Below are 18,585 nucleotides of genomic sequence, written 5' to 3'. Positions count from 1 at the left end.
ACGACAATGGCCCCGCATACACTTCTAAAGCGTTCCGGTCTTTCTGTAATATTTTTGCTATTTGCCATGTTACGGGTATTCCATACAATCCCACGGGTCAAGCCATTGTCGAAAACCGTCATCGTTGGCTCAAAGCTTTTTTGGAAAAACAAAAAGGGGGAGATGAACTGACCTCTCCCCATAGACAATTACAATCCGCTATATATACCCTTAATTTTTTAACTATGGATGACAAAGGTCTCACCCCTGCTGAAAAATGGGGTGGTAGGGACACTAAAGAACACCCCGAAAGAGTAAAATGGAAGGACCCTGTCACGCGACAGTGGCGAGGGCCAGATCCCTTATTAACATGGGGTCGAGGTTATGCTTGTGTCTTTCCAGAAACTGAGGACCGCCCGATCTGGATACCTACAAAGAACATACGTCACGTCCTTTCTACAGCACGCCCTCCCTCACCCTGCATACTTCAGGAGCTGACAGAGAACCAGGATACAGACTCTGCGACCCTTCCTCTGGAGGATCAGCCACAAAGTTCCTAAAAATGATGATCGCTTTCCTGATTCTCGCCTCCTCCACTGTTGTGATTACTGAGGACTATTGAACTTTTGTTCCGTACCCTCCATGGGTGCGGCCAGTTACATGGCAGGACCCGGTGGGAGATATTCTCACTAATGCTTCTGACCTTGTAGGGGGGGATGCAATTCCATGGGAAGGACCAGGAGAAGAGGCAATTGTCAATGTCTCCCTCCTTGCTACTCGCACTCAACTTTCTTTTTAACGTTGTGATTATCGTTACCCTCATATCTGTGTGACCCCATATTATTATAATGCCACATTTCCCGGATTTTCGTGGTCCGCGATCCGAAATCGGCTCCAAGGAGCCTGGCATTCTTCGAATGCCTCCCTTGATTTGTCACACCTTGCCTTACTCTCCGATGCTATGCAAAATACCCCTCCCTTGACCATTCCTGCCGATATTGCTTCACCGATCATTTCTGCCCTTGAGGTGGTTAATCCTTTTAATTGGCTCTCAATGCTGCTTCATAGTCTCCCATATATTATTCTGTTGATCTTGGCCCTGTTTTGCCTGCCCTGCCTTGCCCGATGCCTATCTGTTTTCCTTCGCCCTCTTCTTACTCAACTCCATGCTTTGCAATTGTTTCAAAAACAAAAAGGGGGACTTGTGGCAGACCTAACGTCTGAGTCTAGGTAGTAAGCCAGGCCTCCTGGCCTTCTGTGCTCACAGGAAGACTTACAAGGAGCAATTAAGGAAGTCAGACTGCTAGATGAATAACTTGACGCTGTTCTGAGAATGGGAACGTGCAGATCTAGGCATGAGCTCAGCCTTGCTGATAAGCTTAGCCTTGGTGATGAGCTCAGTCTTGCTGATGAGCTCAATCTTGCTGATAAGTTCAGCCTTGCTGATAAGCTCAGCCTTGCTGTTAAGCTTGCAGTCATCCGCCTGTCCCTTGACTCCCTTGAGGCTCCTCACTGTATAAAATCCTCCACAGTGTGCTGAATAAACAGTCTCCTTGTCCACCTTGAGACTCGCCTGGCCTGCGTTCTTTCATTGCGAGTGCCCGTCTCCCCACTGCGCTGGACGCGTGGAGGCAGACGGCAACATATACCTATATTTCTATTTATTTGTATTGATGCTCTCAAAACCTATTTACTTGTTTTGATGTCTGTCTCCCCCCTTCTAGAATGTAAGCCCATTATGGGCAGGGATTGTCTCTGTTTGTTCCTGAATTGTACTTTCCAGGCACTTAACACAGTGCTCTGCACACAATAAGCACTCCTCCCCCTCCCCATCCCCCCACCTTACCTCCTTCCCCTCCCCACAGCACCTGTATATATGTTTGTACATATTTATTACTCTATTTTACTTGTACATATTTACTATTCTATTTATTTTATTTTGTTAATATGTTTTGTTTTGTTGTCTGTCTCCCCCTTCCAGACTGTGAGCCCGCTGTTGGGTAGGGACAGTCTCTATATGTTGCCAACTTGTACTTTCCAAGCGCTTAGTACAGTGCTCTGCACACAGTAAGCGCTCAATAAAAACGATTGAATGAATGAATGAATGAATGAATGAGAGTTTGCTGGGGAAAAGAGGGTTTAATAAAGAAAGGCCTCTCGTAGGAGATTTTATTTATTCATTCACTCAATCATATTTATTGAGCACTTACTGTGTGTAGAGCACTAGCACATAGGAAGTACAAATAGAGACGGTCCCTACCCAACAACGGGCTCACAGTCTAGAAGGGGGAGAAAGACAACAAAACAAAACAAGTAGACAGGTATCAACAGCATCAGAATAATTAGAATTATAGCTGCATCATTAATAAAATAGATTAATAAATATGTATAAATATACCCAAGTGCTGTGGGGAGGGCAAGGGGGTAGGGCAAAGGGAGAGAGGGGTGGTGATGGGGAGTGGAGGAGGAGGAGAGGAAAGGGGGCACACAGTCTGGGATGGCTTTCTGGAGGGTGATTTCTCAGTAGGGCTTTGAAGGGAGGAAAAGCACTAATTTGGCAGATGTGTGGAGGGAGGGCATTCCAGGCCAGAGGTAGGACGTGGCCAGGTGTTGACGGCGACACAGGCAAGAAAAAGGCACAGTGAGGAGGTTAGAAGATCTCAGTGAATGCTATTATTAATCCTACTCCACAACCAAAAACCACCGGTCATGAAATAGGGAGAATAGATGTTCCGTGCCATGGGGGCTAGTTGAGCCCCCAGGGGTTTAGTAAGTGAAGGCCAAATCCACTAAATTTACTACTGGAACTTTCTCCCCCATATGCTAGACCAGTACTATTTCCATCCTCAAAGCATTACTAAGAGAGCTTCAAAGGTCTCCATTACCTCACCCCCTCCTACCTCACCTTCTGTCACTCCTTCTCCAGCCTAGCCTGCACACTCCACTCTTCTATGGCCGCTAACCTCCTCACAAGGCCTCGTTGTCACCTGTCCTGTCGTCGACCCCTGGCCCACGTCTTACCTCTGCCCTGGAATGCCTTCCCTTCTCACATCTACCAAACGAGTTCACTTCCCTCCTTCAAAGCCCTGCTGAGAGCTCACCTCTCCCAGGAAGCCTTTCAAGTCTGAGCCCCCCCCACCTTTTCCTCTGCTCCTCCTCCCCTCTCCACGCCCCTATTCCCTCCCTCTGCTCTACCCCTTTCCCCACCCCGCAGCACTTGTATATATTTGTACATATTTATTATTCTATTTATTTTATTAATGACGTTTGTATATCTATAACTCTGTCTATTTTGATGCTATTGATCCTTTTCTATTTGTTTTATTTTGTTGTCTGTCTCCCCCTTCTAGACTGTGAGCCCATTGTTGAGTAGAGACTGTCTCTATCTGTTGCCGAATTGTACTTTCCAAGCACTTATTACAGTGCTCTGCATACAGTAAGCACTCAATAAATACGATTGACTGAATGAATGAATTATTATCATTATCATTATTATTTTTCATTAAGCATGTACTGTCGGCCAATCTCTGTTCTAAGCGCTGGGAAAGGTACAAGATAATTAGATCAGACACATTCCCTGTCCTAAATAGGACTCACAGTCTAAGAGGGAGAGGGACTCAGCTGTATCCCTACTATAACTAACCTGTCATCTCACTGACTTTACTGTCTCCTTCCTCTCCCCACTCCAGTCCATTCTTCATTCTGTCTGGATCATTTTTCTACGAAAGGCATTTAGTACAGTCCCCAGTCCTCAAGATCCTCCAGTGGTCAAACCTAAACTCCTTGTGAATCACCTTGCCCCCACTTAACTGATTTCACTCATCTCCAAATACAGCTCAGCCCACACACTTTGCTCCTCTATCACTAACTTGCTTACTGTATCTCAAACTCACCTCACTCGCTGCCAACACTTTTCCCACATCCTTCCTCTGGCCTGGAACTCCCTTCTCCTCCATGTATGACACACTACCGCTGTCCCGACCTTCCCTGACTAAGCCCTCTTTTCCTGACTAAGCCCTCTTTTCCTGGTTCCCTCTCCCTTTAGCATCGTTTACTCACTTGGAGGTGTACATTTTAAGCACTTGATATCCACCACACCCTCAGCCCCACAGCACTTACGTACCTAACAGTACATGTATAGACTGGAAGACAAACATGGCCTAGTGGGGAGAGAGCATAGGCCTAGGAATCAGAGGCCCTAGGTTCTAATTCCAGTCCCGCCAGCTGCCTGATGTGTGACTCGGGGCAAGTCACTTCACTCTTTTTGGGTCAGTTTCCTCATCCGTGAAATGGGGATTCAGAGCCTCTCTTCTTCTTCCTACTCCGACTGGGGGCCCCATGTGGTTCAGCGACTATGACTGACCTGATTAACCCCAACCCTTAGAACAATGCTTAGCACATAGTGTGATAAACAAATATAATAATGATGATAATAATCCAGCGTGGCTCAGTGGGAAAGAGCACGGGTTTTGGAGTCAGAGGTCATGGGTTCAAATCCCGGCTCTGCCAATTGTCAGCTGTGTGACTTTGGGCAAGTCACAACTTCTCTGTGCCTCAGTTACCTCATCTGTAAAATGGGGATGAAGACTGTGAGCCCCACGGGGGACAACCTGATTACCTTGTAACCTCCCCAGCGCTTAGAACAGTGCTTTGTACATAGTAAGCGCTTAATAAATGCCATTATTATTATTATTATTATTATTATTATTATTATTATTATTTCCCTATTCATATTGGTGTCTGTCTCGCCCTCTAGAATGTAAGGTTAATGTGGGCAGGGAACATGTCTATCAACTCTGTTGTATTTTACTCTCCCAACCACTTAGTATAGTGCTCTGCACACAGTGAGAGCTGAGTACATTCTACTGACCGATTAGTAGAAAAGTAGCATTGCGTAGTGGCTAGGGCACAATCCTGGTAATAATAATAATAATGATGGCATTTATTAAGCACTTACTATGTGCAAAGCACTGTTCTAAGCGCTAGGGTGGTTATAAGGGGATCAGGTTGTCCCATAGGGGACTCACAATTTTAATCCCCATTTTACAGATGAGGGAACTGAGGCACAGAGAAGTTAAGTGACTTGCCCAAAGTCACACAGCTGAGAATTGGCAAAGCCAGGATTTGAACCCATGACCTCTGACTCCAAAGCCTGTGATCTTTCCACTGGGCCACGCTGCTTCTCTGGTAGTTAGAAGGTCATAGGTTCTAATCCCAACTCCGCCATTTGCCTGCTGTGTGACCTTGGGCAAGTCACTTCATTTCTCTGGGCCTCAGTTACCTTATCTGTAAAATGGGGCTTGAGGCTGTGAGTCCCATGTGGGACAGGGATTGTGTCCAACCCTATTTGCTTGTATCCACCCCAGCATATAGTACAGTGCCTGGCACACAGTAAGTGCTTAACAAACACCAACATTATTATTACAAATGATCTAAATAAGGCCCAGAGAAATTGTGACTTACTTGTCCAAGGCCGCACAGCAGTCAAATGTGAGAGCTGGGGGAATTTTACGGGTTTTCTGACTCTCGGTTCTGTGTTTTTTCCAACAAATCCTCCCATGGGGATACACATGTATTTGATTCCTGGATTCCTTGGCTGGAAAAAGACCCTGTAAATTCACTGATGCTAACCCACTGCCTCCAGGCAGGGTTACACATTAAGAAGCTTGCAGAGATTGATTTCTACATATTCCTTTAAATACATTTAATAATCTAACTAATATAACTATATATAATTAGTCATTTTATAGATTTATCGGTATCATAAAGTCTTTGCTGAACAATTATGTCCTATGTTAAATTGCTTCGTGTTTTATACTTAGAGAAGCAGCATGGCTCAGTGGAAAGAGAACGGGCTTTGGAGTCAAAGGTCACGGGTTCAAATCCTGGCTCCGGCAATTGTCAGCTGTGTAACCTTGGGCAAGTCACTTAACTTCTCTGGGCCTCAGTTACCTCATCTGGAAAAGGGGGATTAAGACTGTGAGCCCCACGTGGAACAACCTGATCACCTTGTAACCTCCCCAGCACTTAGAACAGTGCTTTGTACATAGTAAGCGCTTAATAAATGCCATTATTATTATTACTACTTGTTCTTCCATAGATTTTGAGCCCCTCATGTCTAAATCCCTCTTCGATTCTCTTTCCCACATTTGCATCGTGTTCTACACACTTCATTCATTCAGTCGTATTTATTGAGCGCTTACTGTGTGCAGAGCACTGTAGGTACTTAACTTCTATTACTACTGTGGCTTTCATTCCTTATTCATTTTTGTCTGCCTTCATGGTTACACTGAAGACTGCTTGAGGACAGGGACCGCATACCTTTCTATGGTTGTTTCCTTCCACGCACATAGGAGGCACTTGCAGTACAGTATCTAGCATTTAGTAGGCAGTCAAAAAGTTAACTGATTAAGCAGTTCCAAAAATGTTGCCTTGCCCTGATTTTGAGCCTCCTGTTAATGCATTCCAGTTCTCACGTCTCACAATTAGATTTCTCTCTCGATTTCTCTCCTGCCTTCTTGGCTACTCTGTTTCCATCTCTTCCACTGTTTCTTCTTCCATCCCTCCTCCCCTAATTCATTCACTCCATCATATTTATTTAATAATGATAATAATAATAATAATAATGGCATTTGTTAAGCGCTTACTATGTGCAAAGCACTGTTCTAAGCTCTTGGGAGAGTTCAATACCACAATAAACAGACACAATTCCCCACCCACAGTGAATTTATAGTCTACTGGTGGTCCACAGGGTTCTGTTCTGCACCCTCTTTAGTTCTCACTTTTTACAATAGCCCTTACATATGTGTCCCTATGCTCTGCTTTCCCCCCTATCTGTAATTTATTATAATGTCTGTCTTTTCCTGTAGACAGGGCATGGATTGCTTCTACCAATTCGATTGTATTGCAGTTTCCCAAGTGCTTAGCACATAGTAAGCACTCAAAAAAACACATTGTTTAATTGATTGGTTTATTACTGATTTCCTCAGAGTGTTCATCTACCCCTGATCTTCAGCTTACCACCTTTGTGTGCATAACTCCTAAATCTGTTCCCCTAACCCCAACCTCTCTACCCAATGTGGTGAAAATTGAAGTCAAACAATCAATCAGTTTCATTAATTGAGTTCTTACTATGTACAGAGCACTGACCTAAGCACTCGGAAGAGTACAAGACAAAAGAATTAAAAGACAAATTCCCTGCTCATACAATCTTGTAGCCAAGAGGGGCTGAGAGTGTAAAGTCCTTATCTTCCCTACTGAAACCTAACTTTCCGAGGTAACTCCACTATCCTTCCTTTTTCTGAAATGGGCAAACTTTGCATTATAATGGATTCTGGGGTCTCTTACCCCAGCCTGACTCTCTGTTCCTTCCAGGTTTACCTTCTCATTATGCCTCTTTCCAGAATTTCCCACCTATGACCCTCAGCTTTCTCCCACCTAGGACTCCCTCCACCTCCAAATCTGACATATCCCAGCTGTTCTGTCTTCAGAACCCTTCTAAAATCCCACTTTCACCTCAAGACTTTTCCCAAATAATTTTCCTATCCTTTACCATTTCAGCACTTCTATGTTCACAACCTCTTGCTGAAGTCTGTACATATTTATTTACATATTTGAGCAATTTTATTTGTAGAGTATTTTATCCCTGTTTTCCCTCTAAACCAGTGAGTGCCTTGTGGACAGGGAACATGTCTGCATGACCTAGAAGATAGGGCACAGGTTTGGGAGTTGGAATGACCTGCGTTCTAGACCCGAATCTGCCACCTATCTGCTGTGTAACCTTGGGCAAGTCTTTTTACTTCTCTATGGCTCATTTACCTCATCTGTAAAATGGCATTAAGACTGTGAGTCCTATGTAGGTCAGGGATTGTTTCCAACCGATTACCTTGTATCTACCCCCACTCTTAGCACAATACCTGGCATATAGTGAATGCTTAACAAATACCACTATTATTATCATTATTAGCATTATTATACTCTCCCAAGTGCTTCACATGCAGTGCTCTGCACACAATACCAATCAATCAATCAGTCATTGTTTATTGAGTGTTTACTATGGGCAGAATATTGTACTGAGCACTTGGGAGAGTGATAATAATAATAATAATAACAATGATGGTATTTGTTAAGCACTTACTATGTGCAAAGCACTGTTCTAAGCACTGGGGGGATACAAGGCGATCAGGTTGTCCCAAGTGGGGCTCACAGTCTTAATCCCCATTTTACAGATGAGGGAACGGAGGCACAGAGAAGTTAAGTGACTTGCCCAAAGTCACACAGCTGACAATTGACAGAGCCGGGACTTGAAACCTTGAATTCTGACTCCAAAGCCTGGGCTCTTTCCACTGAGCCACGCTGCTTCTCAAGTACAATATAACAGAGTTGTTAGATATATTCCCTGCCCGCAACAATCTTATAGTCTAGAGGGGGAAACAGATGTTAATGCAAATTCATAAATTAGAGTTGTGGGGCTGAGGGAGGGGTGAATGAAGGGATCAAATCAAAGTGCAAGCGTAATGCACAAGAGAGTGGGAGAGGAGGAAATGAGGGCTGAGTATGGGAAGGCCTCTTAGAGATGTGCCTTCAGTAAGGTTTTGAAGGTGGGGAGAATAATTGTCTGTGAAATATGAAAAGGGAGGGCATTCCAGGACAGAGTTAGAATGTGAGCAAGAGGTCGGCTGTGAGAAAGATGAGATCGAGGTACAGTGAGTAGGTTGGCATTAGAGGATTAGAGGAGCAAAGTGCATGGAATGAGTTGAACTAGGAAATCAGGGAGGAAGGAACAAGGTGATGGAGTGCTCTAAAGCTGATGGTAAGGAGTTTCTGTTTAATACAGAGGTGCATGGGCAAAGACTGGAGGATTTTTGGAGTGGGGAAACATTAGATTCTCAATAAATAGCATTGTTTGACTGAACCAAACTTAATCTCTACCCGTTATACTTTAAACAATTTCCTCTAGTCTAGCCATGAATGGAACTTGAGAGCACTCTATTGCATAAGAAAATAGGATACGATTACTGCAAAGAAAATTAGGCTCCAGAGGATCATGGGAAGTCATTAGGACATTTGTGAGTGAGGGGCTAAAACATAACATTTTGCCTATAGATGTGATATTTTCATACTTTTCAGGTAAAAGGTCAAAGTGTTTCTGTTGCTCCTCCTCATTTTCTGGTTTCTACTAAGAGCTCTTTACGTTTTCATTAATATGTGTATTTATGTAGAACCTGATTCATTTACATACACTGAAATGTGATTTATGCATCCAAGGGGAATTTATGACCATACATACTCTATTATGTGGTTAAATGCTCTAGGAAATATGACATTTTACTCTGACCCTCCTCCCACTCCCAATACACATTTCGGGATAAAGGTTGGTGATGTGTAAACTTTGATATTATATAAATATATATTGTCACTGGTAAGCTTAACAGTCATTTATTTATAATTCTATTACCAGACCAATATTTTTATAACCATGCTGTCAGCAGTAACCTTCCTGCTTTCAACCTTGAATGGACAAATATCCAGTGGCTACCAACCAATCAATCTGCGCATCAGGCAGAAACTCCTCACCCTCGGCTTCAAGGCTCTCCGTCACCTCGCCCCCTCCTACCTCACCTCCCTTCTTTCCTTCTACAGCCCAGTCCGCACCCTCCGCTCCTCCACCGCTGATCTCCTCACCATACCTCGCTCTCGCCTGTCCCGCCATCGACCCGCGGCCCACGTTATCCCCCAGGCCTGCAATGCCCTACCTCTGCCCTTCTGCCAAGCTAGCTCTCTTCCTCTCTTCAAGGCCCTGCTGAGAGCTCACCTCCTCCAGGAGGCCTTCCCAGACTGAGCCCCTTCCTGCCTCTCCCCCTCGTCCCCCTCTCCATCCCCCCATCTTACCTCCCTCCCTTCCCCACAGCACCTGTATATATGTATATATGTTTGTACATATTTTTTTTACTCTATTTATTTCTTTATTTAATTTATTTGTACATATCTATTCTATTTATTTTGTTTTGTTAGTATGTTTGGTTTTGTTCTCTGTCTCCCCCTTTTAGACTGTGAGCCCACTGTTGGGTAGGGACTGTCTCTATATGTTGCCAATTTGTACTTCCCAAGCGCTTAGTACAGTGCTCTGCACATAGTAAGCGCTCAATAAATACGATTGATGATGATGATGACAAGTTTACATTAGGTTTTTACACCCTTTCATGACACGATGATGTTGATGTGGACACTTTTTGCCCTTGTTCCCAAGAGTAATGATAATAATTATGGTACTTATTAAGCGATTACTATGTGCCAAGCACTGTTCTAATCACCGGGGTAGATACACGTTAATCAAGTTGGACACAGTCCCTGTCCCACAAGGGGCTCACACTCTTAACCACCATTTAACAGATGAAGTAACTAAGGCAATGAGAAGTGAAATGATTTGCCCAAAGTCAGATGGCAGACAAGTGGCAGATTCAGGATTAGAACCCGGATCCTTCTGACTCCCAGGCCTATGGTCTAGATTATGAGTTTGCTGTGGGAAGAAATGCATCTGTTTGTTGTTATATTGTACTCTCCCAAGAGCTTAGTACAATGCTTTGCACATAGTAAGCACTCAATAAATACGATTGACTGAATGAATGAATGAATGCTCTATCCACCAAGCCACACTGTTTCCCTTTATGCCATAAACCTGTAGCCCTGTCTCTCTTTCCATTTTCTCTCATTTCCTCTTTCTCCTGATTTTTCAGTTTCTTTCTTTCTTCCTCCCTCCTTTTCTTCTCTCTCTTTCTCTCCCTCTTAATCGCTCCTCTCTCTCTCTCTCTCTCTCTCTCTCTCACTCTCTTCTTGCTTCCTCTTTTTCTCTCTTTCCCTTCCTCTGTCTCTCTATTCTCCCTTTTTCTCTCTCTGTCCCTTCCTTCTCCTTCCCCCAAACACATTCACATGGCTCCACTGGATTCACTCTGTAATTCATAGCATTAGCCTGTGTAGTTTTCTCTCTCGTCCCCATAGTCTAAGCATAGCCCATACCTTTGCTTTTGGAGCATCACATGGATATTTCTGGATTTCTACATTGGCTTCAAAGTACAATAGTCACACTTGATTGAAATTTGTGACTTTGCATTTAAATATTGTCTGTTATCGGGCTTCTCCAGCTTTACAAGAGTGAGAAATATGCACACTCCTCTTCCTGCATGCATATTAGAAGTATCTTTATCCTCTGCTGAGCTATGGTCTATGGGAAAAAAAGAGAAAAATATCTTAAACCTTTGTTCCTCTGGCCTTGCAGAAAACTGTGTTTTATAATAGAAAGGGGAAATAAAGTATTTATACATATCAAAGAGCTTTCACTGACCTCCAAACAATGAGTTTTTCTTTAGCAAAATTGATATTTTGCCCAGTGTCTACCTAACCGATTTAAACCGGATGCTTATTGCCATGACAGCATTGCTTTCCCATGCTTCTTGCCAATGGGTTTATACTTTTTTATGGTATTTGTTAAGAGCTTACTCTGTGCTGGTCACTATTCTAAGCACTGGGATAGATACAAACTAATCAGGCTGGACAGAGTCCCTGTCCCACATGGGACTCACAGGCTTAATCCCCATTTCACAGATGAGGTAACTGAGGTACAGAGAAGTTCAGTGACTTGTCCAAAGTCACACAACAGATATGTGGCAGTGTTAGGATTAGAACCCAGATCCTTCTGACTCCCAGGCTTGTCCTTTATCCACTAGGCCACGCTGTTTCTCTGTATTACTAATATACCTGGGATAAAATCAAAGGTTCCTCTGCTGGCTGACCTTATTTGGCTGACTAGAGGAAGGGGCTTTTCCACAATGGGTTCATTTCTCTAAATTTCTCCAGCAGTTCTGATGTAACAGAGTTCCAAATTGTTATTAGTTTAGGTCATTGCTATGTAGCCTAGAAAAAGTTCCCAGAAATATTGGTTTTCAAGTTCCAAATCTCACTTGGTATCAGAAGAGGGTAAGAGAAGGGGAATATGATACTCTATAATATTGGATCCGGAATCAAGAGCTGTGGGTCTCTGAAAGGTTATTTCATGGTAGGACAAGCTGGGTGAGATCTAAAAATACCTCCCACTATCATCCCTGTTTTAATTTTCCTAACTTTGGTGTTTACAATTCTATTGTCTGAGGTTGACGTTCGCTGAGCCTCTATTGTGGAAGGTATTCATTTCTCCCTTAAACAGAGTGGAGTATCATTCATTTAGGGTTATATTACTTTATTTTTAATATTGGCTTTCATCAAGAAATAAAAGGATAATCAGATATGTCAGTCTCTGTCCCATTCAGACACATACACTAGACTGTGAGCCCGTTGTTGGGTAGGGACCGTCTCTATAAGTTGCCGACTTGTACTTCCCAGGCGCTTAGTACAGTGCGCTGCACACAGTAAGCACTCAATTAATACGATTAAATGAATGAATGAATGAAAAAAGGGGGGAAGAGGAGATATCTTATCTTCATTTACCAAATGAGGGAACTAAAGCGCAATGAAGATAAGAAAGTAGCAATGTGGTCTAGTGAAAAGAAAACAGGCCTGAGTGTCAGGGGACCTGGGTTCTAATCCTGACTGTCACTTACCTGCTGTATGTGACTTGAGCAAGTCACTTCACTTGTGTGTATCTCAGTTTCCTCATCTGGAAAATAGGAATTAAATAACTGTTCTCCATCCTCCTTAGACAGTGAGCCCCATGTGGGACAGGGACTATGTCCGATCTGATTATCTTGTTTATACCCCAACCCTTAGAAATAATAATAACAATAATAATGGTATTTGTTAAGTGTTTACTATGTGCAAAGCGCTGTTCTAAGCGCTGGGAAGGTTACAAGGTGATCAGGTTGTCCCACGGGGTGAAATCACAATCTTCATCCCCATTTTACAGATGAGGGAACTGAGGCCCAGATAAGTTAACTGACTTGCCCACAGTCACACAGCTGACAATTGGTGGAGCGGGATTTGAACCCATGACCTCTGACTCCAAAGCCCGGGCTCTTTCCACTGAGCCACGATAAGAAGCCCTTAATAAATACAGATTTATTAGTCAGTCAGTCAATCATTTATTGAGCACGTGCTGTGTGCACAGCACTGTACTAACGGCTTAGGAAAGTATACTATAGCGATAAACAGATACATTCCCTGCCAACAAGGCGGTTACAGTCTAGAGGGGGAGACAGGCATTAATATAAATAAATGAATTAGAGCTATGTAAGTGCTGTGGGGCTGGGAGGGGGGATGAATAAAGGGAGTAAATCAGGATGATGCAAAAAAGAGTGAGAGAAGAGGAAAGGGGGACTTAGGGAAGGCCTCTTGGAGGAGATGTGCCTTCAATAAGGCTTTGAAGAGGGGGAGGGTCAGATATGAGGAGGGAGGGCATTCTAGGACAGGGGCAGGATGTGGGCAAAACATTTAGTGTCATCACAAAATGACTTGCCTACACAGCAGGCCAATAGCAGAGCTAGGACTAGAACCCAGGTGTTCCAGCTCTCAGCTCCGTGCTATATCCACTAGGGTACATTATCACCTGTATCTTAGAGAGTCACTGGGTGGCATGGGGCCTCTGCCAAACTAGCTCTCTTCCTCCCTTCAAATTCCTACTGAGAGCTCACCTTCTCCAGGAAGCCTTCCTAGACTGAGCCCCCCATCTTCTCCTCCTCCTCCCCTCCCCATCGCCCTCACTCCCTCCCTATTCCCTACCCCTTTTCCCTATGCACAGCACTTGTGTATATTCGTACACCTTTATTACTCTATTTTATTAATGATGTATCCATATCTATAATTCTATTTATTTTGATGATATTGACAGCTGTCTACTTGTTCTGTTTTGCCCTCTGTCTCCCCCTTTTAATGATAATAATAATAACGATGGCATTTATTAAGCACTTACTATGTGAAAAGCACTGTTCAAAGCGCTGGGGAGTTTACAAAGTGAGCAGGTTGCCCCACGTGGGGTTCAGAATCTTAATCCCCATTTTACAGATGAGGTAACTGAGGCACAGAGAAGTTAAGTGACTTGCCCAAAGTCACACAGCTGATAAGTGGTGGAGCTGGGATTTGAACCGATGACCTCTGACTTCAAAGCCCGGGCTCTTTCCACTGAGCCACGCTGCTGTAAGCCCGTTGTTGTGTAGGGACTGTCTCTATATGTTGACGAATTGTAGTTTCCAAGCTCTTAGTACAGTGCTCCACATGCAGTAAGCACTCAATAAATACGATTGAATGAATAAATAAATTAATTAATGGGGCAATTATAACTGCCTTGATTAGGAATCTTTATTAAGATTGTTGACAGTCACAATACCAGGAGGGTGCAGTCGGTGTGTTACTTGAGTTGTTACTGAGGGGTACACTATGCCCTGGAAGAGTCAGATCCTTTCTACAGCATCTGACTGTCAGAGTCCTTCATCTGCAGGTTTTTCAGTCGATATCCAGTTAGCTCACAGTGGGAGACATGAACCGTCCAAATGACTCCAGCTGAGAGAGTCTGCCCATGAAAGAAGCACAGGGATTGCTATTTTCAAGTATTGCTTTGATTTGGGGCTTCTTTCTCATTTTATTCCAGCAGTAACTTATGCATTTATGTACATATTTGAAGAACAGTTAGACAGCAACCTATTCTCTGATGACCCGGGCCATTTTGTGCAGTATGTTGCATTTGTAATAATAATAACAAGAGTAATACTAGTAATCGTAATCATAATGATGGCCTTTGTTAAGTGCTTTCTATGTGGCAAGCCCTGTACTAAGGACTCATGTAGATATAAGTTTATCAGGTTGGCACAGTCCCTGTCCCAAATGGGACCCAAAGGCAGAATGTACAAACACACATGCATGTGTGTTACGCTCAGATTGTAACCTAGGTGAAATTAGAAGTGCAGGCAACACGAGGTACTTGCTTTCATGAATTAGATGGCTTCATTTAAGAGTTTCATTTAATTACTTTCGTGGCTTTTTCTTATCCTTCCAGATTGTGAGCTCCTTGTAGGCAAAGAATGTGTTGATCAACTCTGTTGTATTATACTCCCCAATGGATTTAGTAAAGTTCTCTGCACACAATCAGAGCTCAGTAAATGCCTCTGATTGATTGACTGATTGATTCACAACCTTCATCTAACGATTACCATTGATGCCTTAGAAGTTCCCACTGCCAGTAGATATCGGTGGATCTGGGCCTGGTGGAAGATTCTGTCCCTCACAAGTTGATTCTTTCTTGGATTTGTGGACCCCTCACTGCTTGGAGATCATTTTCTCTTAGGCTCAGAATTTTCCCAAAGCCCCCATTCTTAGTATGCTTTTGCTAGTAATAATAATAATAATGATGATGATGATGATGATGATAATAATAATAATAATAATAATGGCATTTATTAAGCTTTTAGTATGTGCAAAGCACTGTTCTAAGCACTGGATTTTTTTGTGACATCTGTATTACTCTTTTTATATGAGAAAAGACTTTGGAAAAGAGGGAAGCAACAAGACGAAAGTGGGAATTAGAAAACCTGGGTCCCAGTTTTCCGTCTATCTCACTGATCCTTACAAGGCTTCCCAAGACTTTTACCGAAAAACTGTGGTATTTGTTAAACACTTACTATGTTCCAAACACTATACTAAGAAATGGGGTAGACAAAGAATGAATAGGTTGGACACAGTAGCTATCCCAACACTGGGCTCATAGTCAAAGTGGAGGGAAACAGATATTTCATCCCCATTTTATAGATGAGGGAACTGAGCACTTATTTATACACTTCTAATTTTATTAGTATTGATGCCTGTCTACCTACTTTTAGACTGTGAGGTCATTGTGGGCAGAGAAATATTGTTGTATTGTACATTCCCAAATGCTTAGTACATTGTTCTGCACACAGTAGGTGCTTAGTAAATACGATTGAATGAATGAAGCTAGAAAGCAAAAAGAAAGAAGGCACAAAAAGCAACATGGCCCTAGTGGATAGACCATGGGCCTAGAAGTCAGAAGGATCTAGGTTATAATCCTTACTCTGCCACTTAACAATAATAATAATAACTCTGGTATTTGCTAAGTGATTACTATGTGCCAGATAATAATAAAAATGATACTAAAGTTATTTGTTAAATGCTTACTAAGTGCCGAACACTGTTCTAAGTGCTGGGGTTGATGCAAGGTTAACAGGTCATCCCACGTCGGGCTCACAGACTTCATCCCCATTTTACAGATGTGGTAACTGAGGCTCAGAGAAGTTAAGTGACTTGCCCAAAGTCACACAGCTGACAAGTGGCAGAGTTGGGATTTGAACACATGACCTCTGACTCCCAAGCCCAGGCTCTTTCCACTAAGCCATGCTGCTTCTCAGGTATTGTTTTGAGCTCTGGTAGACACAATATAATTGGATTGGACACAGTCCCTGTCCCACACAGGGCTCAGTCTTAATCCCCACTTTATAATGGGAGAATTGCGGCACAGAGAAATGAAATGACTTGCCCAACGTCACACAGCAGACAAGTATTGAAGTCAGGATTAGAATACAGGTCCTTCTGACTCCCAGCCCCTTGCTCTATCCACTAAGCCACACTTGTCTGCTGTGAGCAAGTCACTTCACTGCTCCGGGCCTCAGTTACCCTATCTGTAAAATGGAGATTAAGAATGTCAACTCCATTTGGGACTTGGACTATGTCCAATTAGAGTAACTTCTATCTCCCCCATTGCTTTGCCTGGTGCACAGAAAGCACTTAAAAAATACGACTAAAAAAGAAGTACTTATGTGGACTCCCCCAGTAGCACAGCAGTTAAGTGGCAGAACTGGCATCAGAATCCAGGTTTCCTGACTCTCAAGCCTGGTCTCTTTCTATGAGGTCTCGCTCCACCTCTTAAATTTTGGTTTACCCCACCATTTCTTTTCAAGCTCTTCAAACTCTCTTCAGTTTCCCATGACTCCTGAAAAACAACCCCAGTAACCTACTGGTGGAAAGAACGCAGGACAGAGAGTCAGGAAACCTGGGTTCTAATTCTCATCTGATTGTACTGTATCTGCCTTAGCACTTACCACAGTGCCTGGCATATATACAGCACCTGTATATATGTTTGTACAGATTTATTACTCTATTTATTTTACTTGTACATATTTACTATTCTATTTATTTTATTTTGTTAATGACATGCATCTAGGTTTACTTCTATTTATTCTGATGACTTGGCATCTGTCCACATGTTTTGTTTTGTTGTCTGTCTCCCCCCTTCTAGACTGTGATCCCGTTGTTGGGTAGAGACTGTCTCTATATGTTGCCAACTTGTACTTCCCAGGAGCTTAGTACAGTGCTCTGCACACAGTAAGCACTCAATAAATGCAATTGAATGATAAATGAATGAATTTTACAGATGAGGTAATAGAGGCTCAAAGAAGTTGTGACATACCCAAGTTAAGTGACATGCCCATGCCCAGCAGGTTCCTGACTGTTCTAATGCATCAGCTTCCTTCTTAACCTCCCAGCGTCCTGTCTCTCCCCACTCCAGTCTCTTCTTCACTCTACTGCCCATATCATTTTTCTCCAGAAACACTCAGGACATATTTCCCCATTCCTCAAGAAACTCCAGTGGTTGCCCTTCCAACTTCACATCAAATAAAAACTGTTCAACATTGGCTTTAAAGCACTGCATCACCTTGCCCCCTCCTACCTCACCTCACTACTCTCTTTCTTTAACCCAGCCCGCACATTTCGTTCCTCTGATGCTAACCTTCTCACTCTGCCTTGTTCTCATGTATAATAATAATAATAATAATAATGGCATTTGTTAAGCGCTTACTACATGCAAAGCACTGTTCTAAGCGCTGGGAAGGTTAAAAGGTGATCAGGTTGTCCCTCGTGGGGCTCAGCTCACAGTCTTAATCCCCATTTTACAGATGAGGTAACTGAGGCACCGAGAAGTGAAGTGACTTGCCCTAAGTCACACAGCTGGCAGTTGGAAGAGCTGGGATTTGAACCCAAGACCCCAGACTCCAAAGCCCGTGCTCTTTCTTACTGAGCCACACTGCTTCTCAGTGTCTCGCCGCTGACCCCTGCCTCTGGCCTGGAAATCCCTCCTCCTAGAATCCAATAGACAATTACTCTCCCCTTCTTCAAAGCCTTCTTAAGGGCACATCTTTAAGAGGCCTTCCCAAAGCTCCCCATTTCCTCTTCTCCCACTCTGTTTTGCATCAACCTGACTTGTTCCCTTTGTTCACCCCCCTCTCGGCCTCCACCCAAATATTACATATCTGTAATTTATCTCCACTCCTCTAGACTGTAAGATTGTTGTGGGCAGGGAATGTGTCTATTTATTACTGTATTGTCCTCTCCCAAGTGCTTAGTACAGTGCTCTGCACCCAGTAAATACTCAATAAATATAATGATAATAATAACAATAATAATAATAATAATGGCATTTATTAAGCACTTACTATGTGCAAAGTACTGATCTAAGCGCTGGGGAGGTTACAAGGTGATCAGGTTGTCCCAAGCGGGGCTCACAGTCTTCATCCCCATTTTACAGATTAAGTAACTGAGGCACCAAGAAGTTAAGTGACTTGCCCAAAGATACACAGCTGACAATTGGTGGAGCTGTGATTAGAACCCAAGACATCT

This window comes from Tachyglossus aculeatus (assembly GCF_015852505.1).
Source record: "Tachyglossus aculeatus isolate mTacAcu1 chromosome 12 unlocalized genomic scaffold, mTacAcu1.pri SUPER_6_unloc_3, whole genome shotgun sequence".
In the NCBI taxonomy this organism is placed as follows: domain Eukaryota; kingdom Metazoa; phylum Chordata; class Mammalia; order Monotremata; family Tachyglossidae; genus Tachyglossus; species Tachyglossus aculeatus.
The sequence above is the reverse complement of the archived record's forward strand: the minus strand, read 5'-3'. Positions refer to the sequence as shown.